The following is a 10074-nucleotide window of genomic DNA, read 5'->3' on the forward strand; positions in this document are numbered from 1 at the left end:
CTGGAGACAGAAACGCGTGTACTTTATTTTTGGAACAATTTATTTACGGATTAATTACACATAGTGTATTTGTTACACTGATACAAAACACTCACCCTTACATGCTTGGGGTCACAATACACAGCCTACAGACCTGTTAACAAGTCATAAATTACTGAAACAATGCAGTAGTATACTGATGTGCAGACACGGAATCAACTCGTAAATTATCAAAATAACACATGTAAAACATATTGCTGACACGTTCACTAATTACAAACTGTCCAAATAATGCAGTACATAGCTTACAGACCAGCAAACTCCTCGTAAGTCACCAAAATAAGACATGTATTACGCTCTGCCAACACGCTTACAGTGCTTGAAAACAGAAAATAATGTAGTGCATAAACACTCAGTGCACATATAAAACTCTTTCGAACTATCATCAACCACAACGTATCAGGGGTTACAACACTCGCACATACCGAAGCCGCCGCAAGCCTCTGCCAGACAGATGAGTACAGGGGTGTTAGCCATTAGTCTCTGGCCGCTATCACCTACAACCAGCAGGTAAATGTGGTGTCTTTTTTCAGGTATACAGTTAGAGTTCTTCAAGCGTTACACTGGCATCACGTGCATACGTAAATAAGAGGCAAGTCACCCTCTGAGCTGCACGTGCGTATTTACCATTGCTGGCACCATACCTCTATAACTGTGGATATGACGTCACATGTAGCACTATAGAAATCTGCTCCAAAGCTTCCCAAAATAGCACAGGCTGCATTGTTCCTAGTAATCCTAATGGGACTTGTGAGATGCCTCTGGCTGCGCACGTGTTTACTGAGAGCGACGTCTACCTGCAAGTCCAGCATCAAGCGAGAGATGTCTGCATAGCAGCTCACCCACGGAGATGCATCTAAAGTGTTCTTAGTGCTATACTGACATCACATTTCTATGTAAATAGGAGTCAAGTCGACATCTTGGAAATTGTAAAGTGCCCAGAAATAGTTAACAGTCGCTTTTGTAGGGGCTTTCGTGATGTCTCAGCTTGTCCACAGGGAGACTCTAGCACAAGCAGGAGCTGTTTACAAAAATAGCTCAGAATTAAATCGAATGCATTCTTTCAGTTTGTGCTTACGTGGCACCCCACCTGCCTTCAATAAACATCTCTGAAACAGCAAACGTTCTCACTTGTATGCAGAGGCTTCTATGTCCAGCACAAAGAATGTGAATGAATGGAGCATTCTGATTGACTCTTACTGAATTTACCCACCAACCTGCTGCTGCCAGCGTGGGAGCATTCTCTGCCTCTTTTTTTCTGCAGATAAGGCTTTCAGTGGCAAAACTATTTTGTACAGATTACGATATTGCACTGACAGTTAAACCCTGCCAAAGTGTCATTCAGACTGTCAATTGCAGAGAGACATTTTCTCAGTTATGCTGCTCTGCCACTAACAATGGTAGCTTGAACATTAGAGTGTGAAACCAATCTCCAACCCGGCAATATATCGCTGTGTACAGTGTCGATGTAGTAAACATACAATTCGTATCCTTCGGTGTTGAAATTATTGTAAAATTGCTAAAATTATTTGCACTATCAACTGTGATGTTTACTATTACAGTACATCGATGGTGTCTTTTCCATCCCCTCCATCCACTGGCACACTGGACTCGCTTTCGAGAGGACGACGGTTCAATCCCGAGTCCGGCCATCCTGATTTAGGTTTTCCGTGATTTCCCCAAATCGCTCCAGGCAAATGCTGGGATGGTTCCTTTGAAAGTGCACGGCCGACTTCCTTCCCCATCCTTCCCTAATCCGATGAGACCGATGACCTCGCTGTTTAGTCTCTTCCTCCAAACAATCCAATCCAATCCATCCACTGGTACACTGTTGGTTACCACATAATGATTGACTGACATAGCTTGTTGGAAATGGAGAAAGAGTTTTGGTGGAGGGGCAACACCTTTTGGGGATGGCAGCGCTGAAACAATGATCGCGTATGTGATTTCAATGTGAGGAATCTGTCAAAACGGAATCCAGAGCCATCAGCTATTCTGTCACTGTAACAGATCAGTTTAAATGTCAAAGTCGACAGTCACCTTCGTTCAGCAGATTGGAAACTCTCCATAATGATGCCAATCTCTTCCAGTTTCTTTAAAGTCAGTACCGCTGTTAGGCTGTTGTTTATTTACAGTGTTACGTTTACACTTACACAATCATGATTTCGGCTTCAAAGTGCAATTATCAAGTGTTTCAAGTGTTATAAATTGCTCAAGATAGCATACCGTCCAGTTTCCTTATGTTGTAACTGTCTTTTCTTTAAAATCATCCATTGTGTTATGGTGGCAGCAGTAACAACATGACTTACACCATGCGACATCTACTTTTTTGTGAGAAGCAATGGATCAGAACGTGTTAATGTCAGTTTAGAACCTCACACAGACGTCGAAGTCGTGGTGGAAAAAACAAAATGTATGGTAGTGTACAAAGCATGCTACAGCAGAAAAAAAACAATGTTCCAAACAACGACTGAGGGTCACAGGCAGGGTCTCTTTGACGTAAGTATAGTTTATGGGATACAGCCATCTTCTTACAGTACAGGCGATGCAACTTTACAGTGGAGCAATACCCGTATATTTAATTGGATCATCACATGTGCTCGATGCCTGCACACATATGGTATTAGTTTTCGATATATGGGAGGAAAGACATTTGGTAAAAGTCTTATGGAGTTCTCTATTGGATTAAGTTAGTGGAGCTTTTATAGTTCGTAATTTTGCTCTATTGGATGGTACAGAATAATGAAGATAGCATGTTGGGGTGACAGACGTGAATGGGTCCCGATGGATGTGAATCTGCTTCAGAGTGCTGTACCCGTATGTAGTTTGGAGAAGGACCACAATGCAGTAGCAAAATCATCGTCCTTCTACCAGTTCCTGTGCTGTCTTTTATACTACCTCATGTCAGGAGCAGGTTTCGATTGGCGCTGACCTTACATCTCATGCATAGTTGTGGGAGCTACGACATGTTCCTGTTTCCAGCGAATGGTCAAAATACAGTAAAGTCACACTAACTCAGCTTAGCTTGATTCTATACAGGTTTGCAGAAAGTGGTAGATATAGCTTTCTCACACTTCTACTTAGTTTCGACTTAAATTGGAACGATCACATACACAAAGCTGGAGGAATGGTAACGCAGAGCCTGAGGGGCAAGCTGCATAGAGGCTACCCAAAACCACGTTGGAATTTTATTGTAGCAGATATGGTCGAGAAAGGTGACTCGTATGAGATACGAGAGTTCAGAAAAATGACTCGCTAGTGGCTGTAATAAATAAATAAAAAATTCTCCATGTTCCCAGTTCCACTGAATGATCAAAACAGGGTCCTGTTGCGCTAACTCATATCACTCTGTTTTTAAATACGTTGCAGAAGATAGTGGATATAGCTCTCTTCGACGTAAGCTCAGTCCTGACTTAATCTGGAACGATCACATGAGCATAGCTGCGTAAATAGCAGCAGTTGTAAAGTGCATAGGGACTACCTAAAACCCCGTTGGAATTTTACTGTAGTAGAGAGGTTCGAGAAAGGTGACTCGTTTTGAGATATGAGAGTATAAGAAATATGATTCACTAGTGGCTGTAATCATTAAAGTAGCATAGGTTCCAACGCATGTGTGTGGTTGAATGGAAAGACTTGATTCCAAATCCCAGACAGCATTTCTAGCAGATAGCGTAACACCAGAGATCTGAAAAGCCTGTGTATATTTCTCACAACCACAATCAGTACACCATCTACTGTTTGTGATCCTTCTCAATCACCCTTAGCCTATAGCCCAGAGGATATATTGCAGAACCGCCGGCCGAAGAGGCCGTGCGGTTCTAGGCGCTGCAGTCTGGAACCGCGGGACCGCTACGGTCGCAGGTTCGAACCCTGCCTCGAGCATGGATGTGTGTGATGTCCTTAGGTTAGTTAGGTTTAACTAGTTCTAAGTTCTAGGGGACTAATGACCTCAGCAGTTGAGTCCCATAGTACTCAGAGCCATTTGAACCATTGCAGAACCTTTGACATGGCAATGACACAGAATGCATTACAAATACTGGTGAATTGTGTAGCAGCAGCGTGAGGGAGTTGCAAATACTGGCTTCATACCATGTTCCTTTGCTGAATCACTTTGTAAATTCGGTGATTTATCACGAGGTTGCACTGTCAGCGACGTGTAACCGCACTGTTGGTCTGATAATATATACTTTGACAATCACCGTCTGTATTCAGTGTCGTAGTAATTTGTCTGGAAAAACCACTTCGTTCGGAGGTAAGCCATAACTAGATTTATAATGCTGGTATAACTTTTAACATGGATAGTTTTGTGCGTCTGTAGAACCAAGACCGATTGTGATAGTAATTTGGTCATTGCGATCGTGTTTTATAACATCTGGCAGTTTGTTAGACGATTATGCCTCTCTCTCTAAGACAGGGTGGTACCACTAGCAAGAAAATCGTATGAGATGTGTCCACCCATTGCTTACTTTCTCTCAGTATTATTTAGTGTCACCAGCAGTGTGTGTGTGTGTGTGTGTGTGTGTGTGTGTATGTGTGTGTGTGTGTGTGTGTATGTGTGTGTTCCGACATGTGCAAAGGAAATGACTATTGCCGCGCGGGATTAGCCGAGCGGTCTTATGGTGCTGCAGTCATGGACTGTGCGGCTGGTCCCGGCGGAGGTTCGAGTCCTCCCTCGGGCAAGGGTGTGTGTATTTGTCCTTAGGATAATTTAGGTTACTTAGTGTGTAAGCTTAGGGACTGATGACCTTCGCAGTTAAGTCCAATAAGATTTTACACACATTTTGAACAAATGGCTATGTCCAGTAGTAGGGAAGGTATGGATTTCACGTGGAATACTGTGACACCAAAGGGAAGAGTATGTCAGGTCATAAGAACGGTACAGATTTTTCTATTTCCATAGCCACAGCAATCAACAGGGTGTATTTCCGATACTTCGCTCATTATCCAATGTCGCTCAATTGAGAACTCAGTCGTAATGTTTCATTGTAAGTATAGTTCAAAAATGGTTCAAATGGCTCTGAGCACTATGGGACTTAACTTCTGAGATCATCAGTTCCCTAGAACGTAGAACTACTTAAACCTACCTAACCTAAGGGCATCACACACATCCATGCCCGAGGCAGGATTCGAACGTGCGACTGTAGCGGTCACGCGGCTCCAGACTGTAGCGCATAGAACCGCTCCGCCACCCCGGCCGGTGTAAGTATAGTGATAAAATGTATATGTGGCCAGTATCCCAGGATGATTATGTCTATGCGCACTTGGCATGCAGCGCCAATGACCTGTGATGGGAATGATTCATGCTTCAGGCTAACAGTAGGAGCTGTCCAAACGTAGAGATATGTTGGGATGCAGGAATGTAGCTGACTTAACTCTTTCGTTCTCTAGACGGACGAATAGCCAACTAATACTTAATATGTGTTGAGCAGCTTTCATGAAGGCGTGTAAATTTGAGAAGATTCAATAGGGACATTTGTTTCCACTGGACCGTTATTCCCAACCATGTAAATTGTTTGATTGACTGCTTCTTCACATTTCCCATCTTTATTTACTTGAGAGTACATCGATTGTGGTATGCACATTTAGCAGGTGAAAGAATGGTGGAAGACATGTTTGCTGGTGCTCTAGTCATGAGAAACACCTTAGTTGACTTTGTAAATTATAGGGATGATTTGGAATATCCAGTTTCCTATATTTTTTTCGAGTTTTCATGTAAAGGTCTTTGCAGACAGAATATGTTTCAAGTTACTCAGCGGTTTATAGCCCGCTGCTCCTCGCTAAAGTTTCATATATCTAGAGAAATAATTTCCAGTCTGTATCTTAGGAATTATGTGGTGTGAGCAATTCTGTTATGCAAGCAATATTGCTATGTGCTTGATATCGAGAAGTATCTCGTAAACAGTATAATATTCTGGTAAACCATATGAAAATACATGTGTTCTTGTAACCCCAGAGTCTGGAGGTTGATGTAGAAAACAAGCAGGCAAGAAGGTTGGGACTAGAAACGATGAGGCCTTTGTGCCCAGAAGAACTGACCCAGACTTTGTACAACATTCTTCTCAGTATATGTATGAAAGTCTCGCGAAATTCTCATGATATTCTGGCATACCATGTGAAATTATGTATGTTCTTGTAATCCCAGAGTCTGCAGATTGGTGTAGAAAAGAAGCAAGCAAGCAGGTCAGGACCAGAAATGCTGATGCCTTTGTGCCAAGGGGAACCGACTTGCCTTTGTACAACAATTTGGGCAGTGACTTCGGTCCGCCGAGGGCGCTCTGGCCACGTGTCACAAGTGGATGACTTGTGACCGTTTGCTGTGGGGAAATATCTAGTGCTGCGAGGAGTATATATGGTGCTCTCAGTCTTTGCAATATATGTAGGAGTGTCTGGCAGTTGATAGCTATATACCTGATGCATAAGGGGCTATTTTGTGTCGCACAGGATACGAATTGTATGTTTACTACGTCGACATGGTACACAGTAATATATTGCCAGGTTAGAGATCGTTATCTCGCTCTAATATTCAAGCCTCTATACTCTGTGGCAGAGTAGCATAATTCAGCAAGTGTCTTTCTGTATTTGACGATTTGTATCCCACTTTTGCAGGGTTTAACTGTCTGTGCACTTTGGTGATCTGTACAAAATAGTTTTGCTGCTGAAAGCCTCATCTACAGAAAAACGGCGGACAGCGCTCCCGCACCTGCAGCAGCAGCAATTGGGCCAGTAAACTCAGTAAGAGCCAATCAGAATGCACCATTCTTTCACAAGACATTCTTTGTGCTGGGACATAGACCTCTTTACATACCAGTGAGAAACTATGCAGTTTCAGAGATGTTTGTTGAAAGCAGGACATAACGATTTCTGGAGGGGTAACATGTGATGGGCTGGGTGCCACATTAGGACCATCAGAAAGAATGCATTCAGTGTTATTCTGAGCTGTTTGGGCCAGAATATCCTTGCAGACAAGCTGAGACATCATGAAAGCTCCTACAGAATCAACCATTAACTATTCCTGGGCACTTTACCATTTGCAAGAGCCATGTGACGTCAGTATAACAATATCTTTTAGATGCAACGGTGCAGGTGAGCCGCTATGCAGACATCTCTCACTTGACACTGGACTTTCAGGTATATGACGGTCACAATAAGAACTTCTGTGGCTGGAGGCGACTCACATGTCCCATTAGGATCACTAGGAACAATGCACTCTGTGCTATTCTGGGAAACATTAGAAATCGATTTGTATAGTGTGATCTGTGTGTCAGTATCCTCAGATAGAAGGGTATTGTGCCAGCAATGGTAAACACGTGCGAGTGGGCCAGAGGGTGAATAGGTTCTTATTTACATATGCATGTGACATCAGCACAACACTCGAAGGACTTTAACTGTATAAACGAAAATAGACGCGACTTTTCCCTGCTGGCTGTAGGCAACAGCAGCCTGAGAGCAATGGCTTGTGCCCCTGCACTCATCTGTCTGACAGAGGCTTGCGGTGGTTTTGGTATTTGCACAGGTTGGAGCCTCTGATATGTTGGGGTTGATGATAGTTCTAAACCGTTTTTTATGTGCACTGAGTGTTTGTGCAGTACATTATTTTCCATTGTCTAAGCGTTGTAAGCATTTGGCAGAGAGTTATAAACGCATTATTTCAGTAATTTACGAGTAGTTTGCTGGTCAGTAGACAATGTACTAGATTATTTGGACAGCTTAGAATTGCTGAGCGTGTCTGCTGAGTGTTTTACATTCGTTATTTTGTTAATTTATGAGTTGTTTTCATGTCTGCATGTCAGTGTACTGCATTATTTCAGTGATCGACAAGTAGTTTGCAGGTCTGTGGGATGTGTATTGTGACCCCAAGCAAGTCAGGGTGAGTGTTTCATGTCAGTGTAGTAAATAAAGTATGTGAAATTCGTCCCTAAATAAATTGATCCAAAAATAAATAAATTACACACCTTCCTGTCTCCAGCAGCCCAGCACAGGCTGAGTCCTTTTCCCACCATTTTGCCCCCAGAGTGTCATCTTGGATTACATCAAGGGAGGAATGACAGTGCCCTCTGGTGGCAGTACTGTGTACTAGGGCCATTGGGCTCCATGCATCGTGGTGGACACACTGGATGGAGATACTTCCTCAAATCGTTTAGATGAACACTGCATGCAAGATAAAGACTGATGTCCATCCTATCCAGCAGCCCAGCACAGGCTGAGTCCTATCCCTGCCAATTCCTAGGAAGAGGTGGCGATTGGATGACTTAGGTTAGTGGTCGTAGCCCAAGTGTCCTTGTTTTCCCGCCATTTTCTTAGGTTATTGGAGGTATAAATGGTATGTTGCTTTATCCTGTTGGAATTTGAACTTCCCGCCATTTTCTGGAGGAGCGGAAGGTGGCGAGGTGGGAATGGTGTATGTCAGTGGAGGTAGCCCAATTGACCCATCTTCCCACAAAAATTTGAACTTCCCGCCATGATGTCATTGAGATGTGGCCATATCTATCGCTGCAATCTTGGATTCACCATCTTGAACAAATTTGGCAACAATGCAGAGTGGGGCAATACGAACATTGTGCAACTAGTCACACAACCTTCTGAGTGCCCACATCATAACAAATGGATCAACAAAATGACCATGGTGGACAAAATTCATGGGTGTGTTACGTTTTTCCACTTCTCACTAAATCTGCTCTCATTCAAGAAAAGTTCGTGACCCCATTCCTTCCTAGTCTAGTCTGTATGCCTTTGGCTCCACCACAGATGGTACTACTTACTGATGTACAGGTGTGAACATAACTGAAAGTATAGGTCATCGAGCAAAGAACCACTGCCATTGTGGAGCGTGACGTTTCGTGCTTGCTCTGTTGTTAAATGTGACTACAGTTGCACCTGCTGTTTTAAGTGGGTCCGTTTTTGGATGATGCACATTGTTGCTGTCATCTGCTGCTACAGCTGACTGTAGTCGACCATCTCCTTGTGTTCGGGAAGCAGTGTGTGTTTTTGGCAATACTCTTTATGCATGTGACACAATGTTGTGAGTAATAATAAATGCCTAATTGCGTTCCTCACACCTCGTTGATCATGGCATTTCTCGATGGTTTTTCGTGTGCCAAGTCATAGAGGTGTTGTCTCTAGGCCTTATTGTAATGAAGGACATAACCACAGGCTACCATAACTGCTCACCTCCCTGATTGAACACACTGTCTTTGCCCGTTCCTTCAACTGCCTCATATTGTAGAGGCAGTCCCATTTGGCACAGTAGTCATGTTCACCTCATACCATGTAAGTTCCAACATTCTGTGTACAAGTGGTGGACTTTTGGCATCATGCTCTCGGGCTTTCATTCACTTTCACCGAGTAGTTCTTACGATATGGTATTTCATCTTTTCCATCCTTAAGTTTTGCGGAGCGGCGTATATTACACAGGTACAGAATTGCAGTCAAGAATGGATAGCGCACTTGGAATCTGTCAACGTTTCCCGGATTCTGTGCTACAATCTGACACTTGTTGCCAAGTAAAACGGCTCTGCCCTTGTCAGGCCCACCGTGCTGAGGAATACACTGGGATCAAATGTACTGTGAAGAGCCAAAGAAACTGGTATACCTGGATAATATCGTGTAGAGTCCCGCGGACACGCAGAAGTGCCGCAGCACGACGTGGCACGGACTCGACTAATATGTGAAGTAGTGCTGGAAGGTATCAACACCCATGAATCCTGAAAGGCTGTCCACAGATCCATAAGACTACGAGGGGGTGGAGATCTCCTCTGAACAGCACGCTGCAAGGCATCCCAGTACTGCTCAATAAAATTCATATCTGGGGAGTTTGCCGAGCAGAGAAAGTGTTTAAACTCAGAAGAGTGTTCCTGCAGCCACCCTGCAGCACTTCTGGACGTGTGAAGTGTCGCAACTCCTTCGGAATCCACAATGGATATGAATGGATGCAGGCTATCAGACAGAATGCTTACATACGACTCCTCTGTCAGAGTCGTATCTATAACTATTAGGGCTCCCATAGTACTCCAGCTGCATACGCTCCACACCATTAGA

This window comes from Schistocerca americana, chromosome 7, assembly GCF_021461395.2.
Source record: "Schistocerca americana isolate TAMUIC-IGC-003095 chromosome 7, iqSchAmer2.1, whole genome shotgun sequence".
NCBI lineage: Eukaryota > Metazoa > Arthropoda > Insecta > Orthoptera > Acrididae > Schistocerca > Schistocerca americana.